The 17,751-nt window shown below is 47.9% G+C and overlaps 1 protein-coding gene and 1 long non-coding RNA gene across 7 annotated transcripts in view; both read right to left on the minus strand.

Moving 5' to 3' along the window:
• EHMT1 (euchromatic histone lysine methyltransferase 1) overlaps nucleotides 1–17,751 on the minus strand; it is a 138,049-nt gene that overhangs the window by 99,315 nt on the left and 20,983 nt on the right. The window lies entirely within an intron of this gene.
• On the minus strand, nucleotides 8,306–16,881 carry LOC123952937. The gene is made up of 3 exons (XR_006820778.1): nucleotides 16,801–16,881; nucleotides 9,354–9,454; nucleotides 8,306–8,411 (listed from the first exon to the last, which is right to left on the minus strand). It is a non-coding gene; the product is annotated as an uncharacterized LOC123952937 (long non-coding RNA).

Here is a 17,751-nt window from a genome sequence, read left to right on the forward strand (position 1 = left end):
CAGACTGCTGGGATGAACGTACCAGAGCACATCCTTCTTCCCCTAGTTCTCCGAAGACAAGATGAAATGCTGGACTGAATATATCTTTAATTTTTAAATTAAATTTAAAAATTTAATTTTTTTAAATTAAAAAAAATTTTAATTTTTAAAATCCACCATAACTTTTTACTTAAACTTTTTCACTTTGGTTGTGTTCTTTTCTCTTAATGCTATGGTCCACAGATGATTCATGCTGCTTCAAGGACATAAAAATCTTCTAACATTAAAAGAAAGAAAGAAAGAAAGGAAAGAAAGAAAGAAAGAAAGAAAGATAGAAAGAAAAAGAAAATCTCTAGTATCTTCTTAAAACGAAAGGCAAACATTGGGGCACCTGGGTGGCTCAGTTGGTTAAGTGGCTGCCTTTGGCTCGGGGTCATGATCTCAGGGTTCCGGCATCAAGCCCCGAATCTGGCTCCCTGCTCAGTGGGATCAGTGGGAAGTCTGCTGCTCCCTCTCCCTCCGCTGCCCCCCGCCCTGCGCCAGCCCTGCTCGCTTGTGCTCGCTTGCTCACTTTCTCTCTCTCTCAAATAATAAAATCTTAAAAAACAAAACAAAAAATGAAAAGCAAATGTCTACCTAAGTGAGGCATCCCCCTGGCCCTGCCTTCTCCCCTGTGCCTAGGTTCTGCCCCCACCTTGGGGCTGCAGTCCTCACAGGCCCCTGGTCTCAATGCCCCCCCTTCCCACAGAGGGACGCTTCATCTAAGGGAGAGGAATAGAGGGAGGAAGAGGAAGGAGGAGGAGGAAGGAGAGAGGAGAGGGAGGAGATAGGAAGAAGAAAGGGAGGGAAGGGAGAAGGGAGGAGAAGGGGGAGAAGGAGAGGGAGGAGGAGGAAGAAGAAAGGGAGGGCAGGGAGAAGGGAGGAGAAGGGGGAGAAGAGGGAGGAGAGGTCAGAACCTGCCAGTGCACAGGGAATAACCTCAACACGGCCTGGGGAAACAGCTCCTCGAAAAGCACACTTTCCACTCAGAAAACAAGGACACGAACACTCCCTCATGGGCTAAGCTGCCAACATGAACCACCAGTGAGACTCGTCACAGGTGTCCCATCCGCCCGCACACCTGGTTAAATGGTCCCTCTCGCAACCACCACCCACAACAGCGCCATTTCCTGGCACTCAGGGCCTGAGTTCACTGCGGCCCTGCGTTCAAGGACAGGCACAAAGGAGCCGTCCCTATTGTTCCCTCTTCCTTATTCCGCGGGCTGAGCTGGAGTTTCCTCACATCTAGGAGAGTAGCCTCCCCCCCGACCTGCCACCCTTTTTTCCAAGAATACAGTTCTAGCACAGGCAGCCTAGGAACCAATCCGCTCCAACCCTGCTATTTCCAATAAGTGAAACCCCACCCCTCACTAGGCTGCCCCCCCCCAAGATGTGTCTTAGATGTGCCCATGCACTGTCTTGCTCCTCTATGGAAAAGCCAAGAAGACCCATGGGGAAGCTCTGCGGCCTTGGGTCCCTTTCTGTCATCCCAAGGAAAACTGGAGTCTCCCCATCACCAAGGCAGACGGGCCATCCAGCAACCTGAGCACATGCCCAGAGGCTCCCAGGAGGCAAGGCACAGCCTCATGGGGGATGGGGTGCAGGCTCATGCCCAGGGCGGACAGACTTCTTTCTCCTCGGCCCACACCGACAATGAGCCAACTGCAAAGGAACATGGCCACGTCCTCCAGACAGCCTAGCAGGTCCCCGGGCCCCAGACCCCCTCCCTCATGCCCTCCTTGCTCTCCACCACCAATAAGGCCACTGTAGGGCAGGGAAGGACAAAACAAGGCAACATCATTAGGGTTAGGTTTGAAGCAAAAACGTCCTGTACTTTCTTTATAAACGTTCAAGCAAGAGAAAAGAGACTGGTTTATCATCAGCTCAAGTGAAAAGGGAAGGAGCTTTGTGCAGTGGAGGATACCTGCCCTTCAGTGCTCAGAGCTCCGGAGGGGCCGCCGCCCACACTCCGTGTGACAAGACACCAGGACAGGGGTGTTCTGCAGGGGGTGGGGCAGGGTGACCCCAGGCCCTGCCTGCCCCCAGCCTAGCAGCACCCGTGTGCAGGAAGGGGTCAGGCAAGGGAATACAACCCGAGACACCACGCTCCTTGCAGGTCCCTGTGTCCCTTTCCCCGGCTGCTCACCGCACACCTGCACAGAAGTTAGGGTGCTCCATCCGGGCCCCTCCTCCGAAGGCTGGCCTCTGCCCCTCAGCCCTTCCCCAGCATCTGCAACCGCCTCCCGAAGCAGAGGGAGCTCCAGGCAGAGAGCAGTCCAGAGCTGGCGCCCACAGTGCCCTGAAAGCCGCCTGGCGGTGACAACAAACGTTTTTAAGTGACTCGAATTTTCTCCGAAGGAAACCATTTGACTGCACATTTACTTCTTCACCCTAAAGACCCGGAGAGGGCTTTCTATGGAAACCATGATACAGGGGCACTTGGGGCTCAATCATTAGGAGTCTGACTTTGGCTCAGGGGATGATCCTGGGGTCCTGGGATCGAGCCCCACATCGGGCTCCCTGCTCAGCGGGAAGCCTGCTTCTCCCTCTCTGGCTCCCCCTGCTTGGGTTCCCTCTCTCGCTGTGTCTCTGTCAAAAAAGAAAGAAACCATCAATGCAGCTCATCCCACACACACATACAAAATCATAATGATAATAATAAGTCATTGCTTTTAGGGTTTCTTGAGATCAGCCTTGCATGAAAGATACTAACAAAAACCCAGGATAGGAATCTGAGGTCAAGCTTAAGGGAACAAGACTCATTTTACCAGCCCTGTCATGAGAAACTCGCCTTCGAGATGACCTATAGAGCCAAGAACCCAGTGACTGATCCCAGGGAAGACAGCCTCAAGTTTGCCATGCACCTCGGGCCCCTCGCCGAGCTGCCTGTGTCCCCCTTCTGCGGGCGCGGGCTGGGTCTCCATGCCCCAGCACTGCCAGCCGTGAGGACAGCTGGTGCCCTCCCGAGTGTCGCCCACCCTCCACTCCCCAACCTCCCCTCTCAGAAACAGACCCTGCTGTGCCAGCCCTCCGATCAGGTCCAAGTTGTGGCTCCCAAGACGAAACGAAGCGTTGGAAGCCCTTTTTTGAGGAGGCAATATTTCAAAGTAGTATACTCAGGTCTCAAGCAAACTATAAAATAAAACCACCAACGCTGCTTCCTATTTCTGAGGGTCTATGAAAACAGGGAGCACTGACCTTCCCACACAAGCTCTCCTGTAAACTCCCTACGCCCTCTCTCTGCTTCCGGCCGGGCGCCGGCACTCACCGGGGCCTGCAGGCTGTGGCTGAACCCAGAACCGTGATGGGGAGGGTCAAGTCAAAGGCCACGGCTGAGAAGCCAGAGAAATGGCTGATGAGTCATTCTTCATTAAGTGTCCGGTTCCCTCCAGCCAGCAGCGAACAACGAAGGCACAGACTCGGTCGGGGAGTTCCGACACAGAACACCGGGCCAGCGGAGACACGGCCCCCCGCAAACCCTACCCCACCCCACCCTCAGCTCCCACTCCCCGGACCGATGAAGCACCGAAAAGGCAGGCCGACCGAAGAAACATAAACGCACATGCTAATGAAAAGAAATGGAACTGTTCACTCGCTATTAAGAAAATGCATTGCGGGGCGCCTGGGTGGCTCAGTGGTTAAGCCTCTGCCTTCGGCTCAGGTCATGATCTCAGGGTCCTGGGATCGAGCCCTGCATCGGGCTCTCTGCTCCGCGGGGAGCCTGCTTCCTCCTCTCTCTGCCTGTCTCTCTGCCTACTTGTGATCTCTGTCTGTCAAATAAATAAATAAAATCTTTAAAAAAAGAAAGAAAGAAAGAAAAGAAAACGCATTGAAAGCAAGGAAGGAACCATTATCCATTTTCCAATGGCCAAAAAAATGTTAAAGCCTGTCCGCAGGAGAGTGGATAAACAGGCAATTCTCATAGTGCTGATATGGAAAAATGAATGAAACCTCTTTGGGCGCAACCTGGTCACATCTACAAAACCCTAACCCATACATAACCCTTGGCGGAACAACAGCACCTTCTCGACTCCACAACACATCTGCAAAAGCTCTCCAAATCGTACCTAACCAGGGCACGCACTCAGCCTTCCTCCTAGATTAGACCCTCTAAATCCCCACCAGAAAAGGTTACAGCCCAACAAGGAAATACCAAAAAGCTGGTGTGCTCCTGGGGGAAGCCGTGGAGACAGACACAAGGCAGCGTACAGAACAGCATGTCTGTGAGACCCCTGTAAGAACAGAGACGCCGGCATGTGCACAAAAATCCTTTGGGAAGGAATTATAAGGAATTCTTAATAGCATGTGACCTTTTACTAAGAGCAAAAAAGGAGGCAGGAAGTTACCTTGCAACATGCATCTTTTCTTACTCTAATTTTTTCTCTCTTTCCTTGTCTCTTTTTGGGCCTTGAGAATTCTGACCCATCCAGCTTTGTGCGTGGGATCCTGGGTCCACAGGGCCAGGCTTTCCCTCACTTACTCCGCTCTTCAATCATACACTAAGGACCCGTTAATCCACCAGCCACATGGTCTCCCCGGGCCATCACCCCTACCTCTTCATGCCCAAAGTAACTATAAAAACAGAACCTGTGGGCTGCAGCTTCACAAAAAAAGGTCCCAAGTACTTTTTTGAATGGGCTAACAACAAATCCATCTAAAGAAAGTATAAATGGGGAGCCCAGGCGGCCCAGTCCGTCTGACTCTGGGTTTCAGCTCAGGTCGTGATTTCAGGGCCGTAGGATCAAGCCCCACATCGCCTCCACCCTGGGTGTGGACTCTGCTCGAGATTCTCTCTCCCTCTCTAAAATGAATAAAGAAAGAGGTATAAATGAACAAGAAAATAAACCCAAAGAGGAGAAGACAATAACATGAGTGGAAATTTCTACTACAAATACAGATGAAAACTTCTAAGCAAAATTCAGCAACTCGAATCCAGAAGCACAGAAAGCACTACGAGGCATTGCTGGGTGACCCCAGGCATTCGAGCACGATCAACTTTCTAAGATTCATGAATGTAACTCACCACACTGACAGACTTTTTTAAAATGTAGAAAAAGCATTTGGTAAAATTTAACACCTAAGTATGATTTTAAAAACTCAGTAAGTTAGGAATAGAGCTGTCCTTATTCTTTTTTTTTTTTTAAAGATTTTATTTACTTATTTGAGAGAGAGAGCATGAGAGGGGAGAAAGTCAGAGGGAGAAGCAGATTCTCCAAGGAGCAGGGAGCCCGATGTGGGACCCGATCCCAGGACTCTGGAATCATGACCTGAGCTGAAGGCAGTCGCCCAACCAACTGAGCCACCCAGGCGCCCCAAGCTGTCCTTATTCTGATAGAGATTCAAAAACTAATAAAGTAAACCCCGTCCTGTGATACTGTACTTTATTACAGGAAATACAGATTTGGTCTCACTCCCATTTCTGGCTCATGGTCCCCAAAACACTGATGCCGGTGTCTTTGATTATGTTAGTGACTCGACTGTGGCTGGTTGCCAAGAAGCAAGCCAGGGGCCGGAGGGACGGAACTCCCAGTCTCACCCAGACCTCTGGGGAGGAAAGAGGGGCTGGAGGCTGAGTCGATGGACAATGGCCAAGGAGTTAATTAAGCACGCCTGTGTAATGAAGCCTCCACAAAAATCCAACGGGACAGGGTTCAGAGAGCCACCAGGCTGGTGAACACGTGGACTTTCAGGAACAGTGATGCGCCAGTGAGAGCGTGGAAGCCGCCCACCCTTCCCACACACCTCGCCCCTGTGCCTCTCTGCCACCGGGCTGTTCCTGAGCTGTGCGTGTTTGTAATACACCAGCAATCCAGTGAGGTGTTTCTCTGAGTTCTGTGAGCCATTCTAGAAAATCAATCAAACCTAAGGGCCGCTGGGACCTCTAATCTGTAGCCAGTCAGTGAGAAGCACCGGTGAAAACCCGGGCTCACGCGGACGTCTGACCCCGGAGGAGGAGCCAGTCCTGTGGGACGCAACACCCCTGGGGAACGTGACGCTTTCTCCAGGCAGCTCCAGGGCTGAGCTGAGTGCGCTGCGGGCATCACAGAGCCCCTCGCCGCACTGGAACTGGGAGGAGAAACCCTCAAAGACATGGTAAATCCATTTCCTACAAGATCAAGAATGATCACGGAAAGCAAATAAAAACTAGACAGAGGAACAGACGTAGAGACCGACAGAGCAAATGTGGTCAAACGTTAACAACTGGGTCATCTGGACGGAGCACATGTGGAAATCCTGTGTATTATTTTTGTAAGACTTTGTACATTTGAAATTACCTGGGCACTGGAAAGCTCCTAAAATAATAAAAATAAACAAAACCAAGAAGAAGGACATCTACCAGCACTGCTCCGACTCCACACTCTACTGGGAGTGCTAACTGGCACCATCAGACCAGAACTGCAGTCTGAGGGTCAGAAAGGAAGAGATAAAACTGTCCCTGCTTGCAGGTCCCAGGACTTAGACTACTAGGACGACGGCAGAGCTCAGCAAGGCGACTCTGTGAGGCCAGACACTCGGTCACCTGCCCTCGTATACAGACGTGGCGATTACAAAGAGAACCCCACTGACGAGGGCGTCAGAGAGTCAGTCACCAGTGACCCGGGGGAACCTACAAAACATGGGCAGGACCTCTACATGAAAAATACAGTTTCACTGAGACTTTTTATTAAAAAACTAAATGAACAGAGTGATATACTGTATTCACAAATAAGAAGGCACAATACTGGGAAGGTGTCCTTTCTCATCAAATCGATCTACAGAGTCAATGCAAGTGCAATTAACATCCCAACATTATTTTTCATGAAATTTGATGATTCTGAAGTTTACATTAATGAATAAATGGCCAGGGCACCTGGGTGGCTCAGAAGGTTAAGCCTCTGCCTTTGGCTCAGGTCACAGTCTCGGGGTCCTGGGATCAAGCCCCCATCAGGCTCTCTGCTCAGTGGCGAGCCTACTTCCCCCTCTCTCTCTGCCTGCCTCTCTGCCTGTGATCTCTCTCTGTCACATAAATTAAAAAAAAAAAAAACTAAAAATAAAAGAATAAATGGCCAAAATTATCCAGAATGCTTTTGAAGAGAAGCATGAGGGAGTGACTCGCCCTACTGGTTTCGAGGATTTATGAAGAAATCACGTAACCGAGCAGCATACGAGAGGTAAGCTGGCCAAAGGCACAAACCCAGAAAGAGATTTCGTGCACATGTCCACTCTGGGGTGTGGGGTGTCAGACTGATGGAGAAAGGAAGGTAGAAAGAAATGATGCAGCACATGAAAAAACAGGACACTGAATCCCTCCATACTCACACCACTTATTTAAAAAAAATTTAGGGGCGCCTGGGTGGCACAATTGGTTAAACATCTAACTCTTGGTTTGGGCTCCAGTTGTGATCTCAGGGTCATGAGATGGAGCCCTGCACTGGGCTCTGTGCTCAGCATGGAGCCTGCTTGAGACAATCTCTCCATCCCTCCTCTGCCTCTTTCCACCAAAATAAATAAGTCTTAAAAAAAAAAAGTTAAAAAAAATTTTTTAAATGCAAGAAAAAAGCCAACTCCAGAAGAAAGTGGAATTAAATATCAAAACCTAAACTAAGAGGGGTGCCTGGCTGGCTCGGTTGGAGAAGCACTTGGCTCTCGGTCCAGAGTTGGGAATTCAGGACCCACACCGAGTGCAGAGATCACTTAAAAATAAAATCTTTAAAAAAAAATACAAAGAACTGCAAAATCATAGAAGTACAAAGCCCCCAAAATGGACAAATGGCATCTACAGACATTTCACAGCAAAGGTTATACATTCAGCCAGTAAGCACCAGAGACAGTCCACGTTATTAGCAACCAAGGAAATACCACTGGAGAGGAGAGGAGAGGCCGTTTCACACTCAAAGGCCCCACACCAAACCACGTGACAAGGCTGGCTCGGAAGGAGGCGGGGCCCAGCCACTCCTAGCACTGCTGGGAGGAATGTCCCCAACTGGGCCTGTGGCAGCAGCATACCCTCTCCCAAGGTTGAACACTTACACACCCAATGACCTGGCGAGGCCACCCACCCAGAAAAGAGAAGAGCATGGAAATGTTCTAGGCAGCACAGGACACAATTTTTTTTTAAAGATTTTTATTTATTTCACAGACAGAGATCACAAGTAGGCAGAGAGGCCGGAAGAGAGAGAGGGGGGGAAGCAGCCTCCCTGCCGAGCAGAGAGCCTGACACAGGGCCTGATTCCAGGACCCCGGGACCATGTCTGGAGCCGAAGGCAGAGGCCCCAACCCACTGGGCCACCCAGGCGCCCCAGGACACAATGTTTTAAAAGGCGAGGGGGAAAAGAGAAAAAAAAATCTGGAAACTGAAATGTCCCTCAGTGGGAGAGTGGATGAAAAAATTCGGGTGTTTTCACACAGTAAGGCTGGAAAACAGACAAGATAAATCAGTATTGGCAACATGCAATATAAATAAACCTTAGCAATATTATGTTAATGAAAAAGGAAATTGCAGAAAATTACACACAGCATGATACCCTATGAAATTAAAAACTATTGGGGTGCCTGGGTGACTCGGTCGCTGGGCATCTGCCTTCAGCTTCGGTCATGATCCCAGGGTTCTGGGATCGAGTCCTGCATTGGGCTCTCTGCTCAGTGGGAAGCCTGCTTTCCCTCTCCCTCTGCCACTCCCCCTGCTTGTGTTCCAGCTCTCACTGTCTCTCTCTGTCAAAATAAATAAATAACTTTTTAAAATAAATTTAAAAATTAAATTAAAAACTATTAAAATTAAAATATCTACTTTTTAGAAATACAAGTAATTACAATAAAACTGTGCAAAAAAAAACCCAACAAGGGAATGATGGGTACAAGATTCAGACTGATGACTGAGTTTTCCAAACAGATGTGTGTGTGCGTGTGTGTGCCTGTGTGTGTACGTATTTTTTAAATGTGTCAAAAAAGATTATCTGGGTCATGAAATTATGAGCAATTTTCTCTGCATTAATATAAAAAATAAATGTCACTTAAATACCTATATTTTTTGCATCCCTTTAAGATTTCCCTTATGCAAGAAAAAAAAGATTTCCCTTATGCAATCTTACAAAAATCTACCTGTCAATTCCTAAGTATTCATCCAAATATTTATAATGAAAATGTTTTAGGAAAAAACATTTATATACTTTGTTTCAATTCACAAACAAATTTCTGAGGCCTCAATCATCAAGACAGTAATGACATTAAAACCTGTAAATACTAAAGAGCACAATCAGGAATGTTCTGTATGTTGGGATTTGGTAGAACCTCATGGTAGAAAAGTAAACAGAAACAATTTTTAGAAAACAGTAGATGCAAGATAAAAAGCAACTTACAAATGCGTGCACAGGGACTGACGCTTACATGTGAATTCATCACGTATATCTGCAGAACCGTCTACAAGGAGCTGAAGCCCTGCCCACGGCAGGCGCTGAGACTACAGAGAACAGAGACACATCAAGAGCACATTCTAAAATGAAGGGACAGGGCAGGACGCCACAGCCCTTAAAGAAACATGAAAAAAACGAAAGACAACTTCAGATAAATAAACCAAGGCAGAGAGAGAGAGAAAGGGCAGGAAGCCGCTTTCGGTGCGATGAAGGTGGAACAAGAACCGTCTGAGCACAAGGACAGCAAGGGCTCAAGCCACACAGAGAGGAGCCCCATGGGTACTGGGCCAGGCTGGTCCACTGGCCCCTTACAAGGGGCTACGCCTTCGGATTACGGCAGCGATTTTAAGGGAGGGGAGGGAGTACTCTCAGAGTAGTTTTGCTCTAGTGTTTAAGGACCCCTGTGGATTCCTGCTACAGAATGAATCATACAGGCAAGAGGAAGTAACCAGAATCCTGCAAGGGTCCCAGAGACTGAGGTGTGACCGACTTCGAGCTCAGGGAAGTGGTGAGATTCCAGCCACACCCTCTTTAAACAGGTGGTTCTCAATCAGGGGCAATTTGTGTCCCCACCCACAAGGTACTTTTCCTCGTCGTGAAGGGGTCAGGAGGCCAGTGCCTGGCGTCTAGTGGGTAGGGGTCCGCTAGATCTGCTGCACTGCACAGGACAGCCCTGTGACCATGGCTAGGGCCACACTGTCTCTACCCTATGCGAGTCTGGGAAAGCCTCCCAAGACTCCCTCCCCGGGACCCACATCTCCTGGGTTAACGTCCTCTCCACCATACTGACACTTCTACATTTGTATTTCCAGCTCAGACCTCCTTCCACCTAAACATCTCCACTTGGATGTGTATTAACATATCTAACACCAAGCTCGTGATCCCCACAAACCTGCTGCTCCTTGGTGCACCCCATCTCACTTCACCACCACTGTAAGAGCTGAAGCACAAGGCCCCAAAATCTATTTCCTCTCTTTCATGCCACAAACTACACCTGATACCTCAGCAAATCCTTTTGGCTTCCCCTTCCAACGTATTTCCAGAACCTGACCACTTCTCAAGACCTCATCCTCAACTCCTCTCTCACTTCCCAAACCTGAGGGTTCCATCTTCACGACAGACCCTGAATCTGACCTTTCTCAGTGTTTCCACAAGCCACGTCTCCAGCAGCTGACCACACAGCAGTTTCATGTCATCTGATTCCCAACACACAACAAGAACGGCCCTGCTCAAACTGAAGTCAGAACCTTCTATGTTACCCAGAAGGGCCAGGCCCTGACCTCCCGTCCCCACCTCACACCTCGGCAGTGACGCCGGCCTCCTTGCGGACTCCCCCAGACCGCGTGCCACCTGCCTTCCACACCCGTCCTCTGTGTTCTCTGCTGGGGAATGAGGTCTGTCCAGCTGGCTCGCTGCTCCACCCCTGGGCATGGTACAGGACAGGCACCCAGCGAGCGTCTGCTGACTGAGCAGACGCAGCTGCAGACGCAGGTGCCGACGGCGTGTGCACAGCCACTGGCACCCAGCAGGGCCTGCCCACATCGCCCCGCCCCCCTGGGATGGTTCTAGCTCACACTCTGGAACCCTGGCCCAGCCTGGCTCCCAGGCAATCACCGCCAATAGTCTTTACTTATCAGGAAGGGAAAAGTAAAAGGAGATTTTGAAAAAGGTATCACCACCTTCACTTGAAGTTCTCACTTCCTTCCAGTTTCTCTTCACGTGCACATTTTACATGTTCGTGAGCGGCATCTGTAGCTTCCCTCACACATCCCCCCCGTGTGTCCGCGTCTCCACACTGTCACACGAAGAGCAGTGCGGCACTTCAGGAAGCTGACCGGTCATACGGCGTTTCGGCATTTTCGATTCACGATCATCGGTGAGTTTTCAGTTTCCCCCCACTCTGGAAAACACGGTGATGTCTTCATAAGGGATCGCTCCGCGGGTTTCATCCATTAATTGTTCAACGGTACTCACTGAGCATCGAATACAAAGCACACTCCTCTCTTCAGCTAAAGCCCTAAAGAGAAGGTACGTGGGTCCGTGGGTCACAACAGCTTTCGGTCTCTGTGACCAGCCTCCACAGGCTAGGCTGCCAGCCCAGCATTCTAGAACAATCGGCAGTGGGTTCCTTCCTGTGGGTATCCCATGGCCCTCAGCGTCCCTGACACCTGCTTCTGCCCCCCACTCCTCATGGCCTTGTAGGAAACATCATCACCACCACCCAGCTCACACTCTGACCACCCTGTGGGCTCTAGCCATGTGCCCACTGCCTACACCTTCCAACTACGAAACGTCTCCCAGTGTCTGTCCATCCAGTAACACATTCTGGCCATGGACACGCCCAACCTTTCTACAAGTCTTCAGGTCTGTGCTGCCTCCCTGTCCACACTCTCCCATCTGGCCCATGCCACTAGGACCCAATTATGTCTGTTAGTCTGCTACTCAGTTTGGATGTCAACAAATATCTGCTCATGTTCCCTGGCATTAGGTATACACATGACTCCATTCAGGAATCCTGTATGTATATTTTTAAAGTTTTTGTTTTAGTTCCAGCTAGTTAACACTATAATCGTAGACTCTGGTGTGACTCAACACTTCTGGACGCCACCCGGTGCTCATCACAAGAGCACTCCTTAATCCCCCAGTCTATCTCTTGGTTACCTCTCTTTTTTTTCCCTTTCCCCGTTTTGTTTTTTAAATTCCACATATAAGTGAAATCATATGGGATCTTTCTTTCTCTGACTTATTTCACTTAGCGTAATACTCTCTAGCTCCATCCACGTCTTTGCAAATGGCAAGATTTCATATTTTTTTAAGATTTTATTTATTTGAGGGGCGCCTGGGTGGCTCGGTGGGTTAAAGCCTCTGCCTTCGGCTCAGGTCATGATTCCAGGGTCCTGGGATCGAGCCCCGCATCGGGCTCTCTGCTCTGCCAGGAGCCTGCTTCCTCCTCTCTCTCTCTGCCTACTTGTGATCTCTGTCAAATGAATAAATAAAAATCTTCCAAAAAATTTTTATTTATTTGACAGAGTGATCACAAGTAGGCAGAGAGGCAGGCAGAGAGAGAGAGAGGAGGAACTAGGCTCTCTGCCAAGCCGAGAGCCTGATGCGGGGCTCGATCCCACGACCCTGAGGACATGACCTGAGCCAAAGGCAGAGGCTTAACCCACTGAGCCACTCAGGCACCCAAGATTTCATTTTTATGGATAATATTCCATTGTATACGTACATTCCATATCTTCTTTATCCATCTGTCTAGTGACGATCAGCTGGGCTGTTTCCATCGTTTGGTTACTGTAAATAATGCTGCTGCAAACATCGGGGTGAATGTATCCCCCTGAATTAGTATTTCTGTATTCTTCAGGTAAATAGCTAGTGGTGTGATGGCTGGATCGAAGGCAGCTTTCTTCTTAACTTCCTGAGGAACCTCCATACTCTTTCCCAGAGCAACTGTGCCAGCTCGCATTCCCACCAACAGAGCAAGAAGGTTTCCTTTCTCCACATCCATGACAATACCTGTTGTTTCTTGTGCTGTTGATTTTAGCCATTCTCACAGGTGTGAGGTTACATATCACTGTAGTTTTGGTTTGTATTTCCCTGATGATGAGTATCTATTTTTTTTAAAAGACTTTATTTTTAAGATTTTATTTATTATTTGACAGACAGAGATCACAAGTAGGCAGAGAGGCAGGCAGGGGGGGGGGAAGCAGGCTCCCCTAAAAAGACTCTATTTCTAAGTACTCTCTACACCAACATGGGACTCGAACTTACAACCCCATGATCAAGAGTTGCATGCTCTCCTGACTGAGCCAGCCAGGTTCCCCAAGCATCTTTTCATGTGTCTGTTGGCCATCTGGATGTCTTCTTCAGAAAAATGTCTGTTCATGCCTTCTGTTTTTTATCTGGATTATTCCTTTCATTTTTATAAGTTCTTTATATATTTAAGATACTAATCAGGGATCATTATATTTAAAAGAAACTCAGGGGTGCCTGGGTGGCTCAGTCATTAAGCATCTGCCTTTGGCTCAAGTCACGATCCCAGAATCCTGGAATCAAGCCCCACATCAGGCTCCCCAGGCTCCCTGCTTGGCAGGAAGCCTGCTTTCCCTCTCCCACTCCCCCTGCTCGTGTTCCTGCTCTCACTGTCTCTCTCTCGCTTTCAAATAAATAAATAAAATCTTTAAAAAAAAAAAAAAAGAAGAAGAAAACTCAGCATAATCCCTATCAGAATCTCAGATGTCCTCTTTGTAGAAATTGGCAGGCAAAAAAAAAAAAGAAGAAGAAGAAGAAGAAGAAGAAGAAGAAGAAGAAATTGATAGGCAACCCTAAAATTCACATGGAAACCAAAGAGTCCCAGAAGAGTCAAAATAATCTTGAAAAAAAAAAAAAGTTGGAGAACTCATACATTCCTTAATACAAAACTTACCCTAAAACTACAGTAATTAAGACAGTGTCATACTGGCATAAAGACCGACATGTCGTCACTGGAATACAACTCAAAGTCCAGAACAATCCCATGTATCTGTGGTCAACTGATTTTCAGGAAAGACCCCGAGGCCATTCGGTGGTTACAGAAGAGTTCAGTAGTCGGTGCTGGGACAAGCAGGTGTCCACACGCAGAACAATGACCCCGAACCCGTCTGACACCACATACAAAAATTAATTTAAAATGGATCAAAGAGGGGCGCCTGGGTGGCCCAGTGGGCCTCTGCCTTCGGCTCAGGTCACGATCTCAGGGTCCTGGGATCAAGCCCGGCATTGGGCTCTCTGCTTGGTGGGGAGCCTGCTTCCCCCTCCCTCTCTCTGCCTGCTGCTCTGCCTACTTGTGATCTCTGTCAAATAAATAAATAAATAAAAGCTTTAAAAATAAAAAACAAAATGGATCAAAGAGCTGATTATAGGAGCTAAAACTATAAAACACTTAAAAGAAAACTCGGACAGGGCGCCTGGGTGGCTCAGTCCATTAAGTGTCCAACTTGATTTCAGCTCAGATCATGATCTCAGGGTCGTGAAATCGAGCCCCTCATCGGGCTCTGTGCTGAGCATGGAGCCTGCTTGAGATTCTCTCTCTCTCTTTCTCCCTCTCTCACTCCCTGCCCCTACTTGCATACATGCTCACTCTCTTAAAAAAAAAAAAAAAAAAAAAAAGGAAGACAAAGAAGAAAACATAGGGGGGCGCCAGGGTGACTCAGCTGGTTAAACGACTGCCTTTGGCTCAGGTCATGATCCTGGAGTCCCAGGATCGAGTCCCACATCGGGCTCCCTCTGCTTCTCCCTCTGACCCTCCCCCTTCTCATGCTCTCTCTGTCTCTCTCTCTCTCTCAAATAAATAAGTAAATAAAATCTTTAAAAAGGAGAAGAAAACAGAGGCATAAATCATCATGACCTAGAATTTGGCAATTTTTTAGAAAAGATTTTTTATTTATTTGAGAGAGAGCGAGTGTGCACACAGAGTAGGAGGGTAGGGGAGAAGGGAAAGGGAGAGGGAGAATCTCAAGCAAGCTCCATGCTCAGCATGAAGCCCAAGAGGAGACTCCATTCCTCGACCCTGAGATAACAACCAGAGCCAAAATCAAGAGTCAGACACTTAACTAAAAGTGAGCCACCCAGCGCCCCTTGGCAATTCTTTTTTTAAGATTTTATTTATTTATATGACAGACAGAGATCACAAGCAGGCAGAGAGGCAGGCAGAGAGAAAGAGAGAGGAGGAAGCAGGCTCACTGCCGAGCAGAGAGCCCAATGCGGGGCTCGATCCCAGGACCCTGAGATCATGACCCGAGCTGAAGGCAGAGGCTTAATCCACTGAGCCACCCAGGCACCCCCGCCTTGGCAATTTTTATATGACTGCCCCAAAGCATATGCAACAAAAGAAAAATACACAAATTAGACATAATCAAAATTAAAAATGTTTGTGCTTCAAAGACTACCACCAAAAAAGTGACAACACAAACCCACGAAAAGAAAAATATTCACAAGTCGTGTAACTGATAAGGAACCTACATTTACAGTATATAAAGACAACATACAATTTGATAACAAAAAGACAATCAAATTTAAAAATAGGAAAAGGATCTGAATAGAAATTTATCCAATGAACATATACAGATGACCAATAAGGACAAGAAAAGATGTTCAACAGCATTAATCTCTAGGAAAATGCAAATCAGCACCCCACTGAGATGCCAACTTCACACCCACAAGGTCAACTGTAATCAAAAAGATGGACCGTAGGGGCGCCTGGGTGGCTCAGTGGGTTAAGCCACTGCCTTCCGCTCAGGTCATGATCTCAGGGTCCTAGGATCGAGCCCCACATCAGGGTCTCTGCTCAGTGGGGAGCCTGCTTCTCCTTCTCTCTCTGCCTGCCTCTCTGCCCACTTGTGATCTGTATCCATCAAATAAATAAATACAATCTTTAAAAAAAAAAAAAAAAGATGGACCATAGCAAGTGCTGATGCTGACACAGAGAAATGGGAACCCTCACAGACTGCTGATGGGGTTATAAAATTGTGTGATCACTGCAGGACACATTCTGGCAGTCCCTCATATGGTTATCTCCACCCGAGGTAACTGTAGATTCCCATGAAGCATGAGAAATAACAGACTGCCTTGTACACTTTGTCCAGGGTATGAGCTTCCCAGGGCTGCTGTACCACAAACAAAGTACCACAAACTGGATGGCTTAAAACAAAATAAACTGTTTTCATCCATTCACAGTCCTGGAGGTCAGAAGTCCAACATCACGGCGGTGCCAGAGCCGTGCCCTCTCCGAAGCCTCTGGGAAGAGCCCTTTCTTGCCTCTTCTAGCTTCTGGCGGCCACCCCGGGTCTTCCTTGGCTCACAGGTGTGACGCTCCGATCTCTGCCTCTGTGCACACATGGCAAGCTTCTTTCCCGTGTCTGCGTCTGTCCTCCTCTTAAGAGAACACCAGTCACTGAACACAGGGCACACTTAAATCCAGGATGATTTGATCTGGAGATCCTTGATAAATTACACTGGCGAAGACCCTGCATCCAAACAAGGTCACATTCTGGGCTTCCTGACGAACATGAACTTGGGAGGACACTATTCAACCTACTAATATCCAGTTTCCTCCACTATAATACTTGGCAAAACAAGAGAATACTGTCGTCACCAGGATACTGAACTGCACTGACACACCCCACTAACCCTATTCAGATCTCCTCACCTTTACTCGTCTTCACATATAAGGCATCTGGGCTCCATTCGACACAATTCTGTCACCTGTTCTAGTTCACCCATCTACTTCAATCGTCAAGATACTGAGCAGTTCCATAACCTACTGTTTAAAGGATCAGTTGGCTTTGGGGCAAAGAATGGATAGGACAGGTACAGCATGGAAACAGAAAAACTAGGAAGACCAGTCAAGGAGTACCTGCTATAATCCAAGAAAGGCCCAGTGAAGACTTGGGTGCAAGCAGTGACATGTTAGAGGGACAGCGGCGGTGGCACTGAGCGGCTGTCCTGTGGGTACAGCCAAAAGGACTTTCTGATGGACTGAACAGAAGATACACGGAAGAGCAAAACTGAGAATGACTCCTTGTCAGTATTCTTAAAAGGAAAAATGTAAATTTTTATATTGACTTGGGAGAACTAACATTATGATGTCCAAGAACAGGAAGTACCTTTCCATGGTTCAGGTCTTTTGTTTTGGGAAACAGTATTTTACACTATTTCTTTTTTTGTACATAATTAAACTCACTTCAGAGTATTTTATCTTTCCTGGTGGTGGTGTAAAGGGCGTTACTGTTTGGTATATTTGAAGGCTACTGATTTTTTTTTTAAGATTTTATTTATTTATTTGACAGAGAGAGACACAGTGAGAGAGGGAACACAAGCAGGAGGAGTGGGAGAGGGAGGAGCAGGCTTCCTGCCAAGCAGGGAGCCTGATGCAGGGCTTGATCCCAGGACCCTGGGTCATGACCTGAGCCGAAGGCAGATGCTTGACGACTGAGCCCCCGGCGCCCCGAGGCTACGTATTTTTAGATGCCAATTTTATATTTAGTTCCTTTACTAAATGATCTCATCATCTGCATTTTAGCACTGACTCTCCAGGTACACTTATCTCACTGGCAAAGAGTTTTACTGTTTACCATTTCTTTTCTTTTTTTTTTTTAAAGATTTTATTTATTTATTTGACAGAAAGATCACAAGTAGGCAGAGACAGGCAGAGAGAGGAGGAAGCAGGCTCCCCACCAAGCAGAGAGCCCGACATGGGAGGCTCGATCCCAGGACCCTGAGATCATAACCTGAGTCGAAGGCAGAGGCTTAACCTACTGAGCCCCCCCAGGCGCCCTACCATCTATTTTCTAATTCTTTTGCCTCT

This window comes from Meles meles, chromosome 11, assembly GCF_922984935.1.
Source record: "Meles meles chromosome 11, mMelMel3.1 paternal haplotype, whole genome shotgun sequence".
In the NCBI taxonomy this organism is placed as follows: Eukaryota; Metazoa; Chordata; class Mammalia; order Carnivora; family Mustelidae; genus Meles; species Meles meles.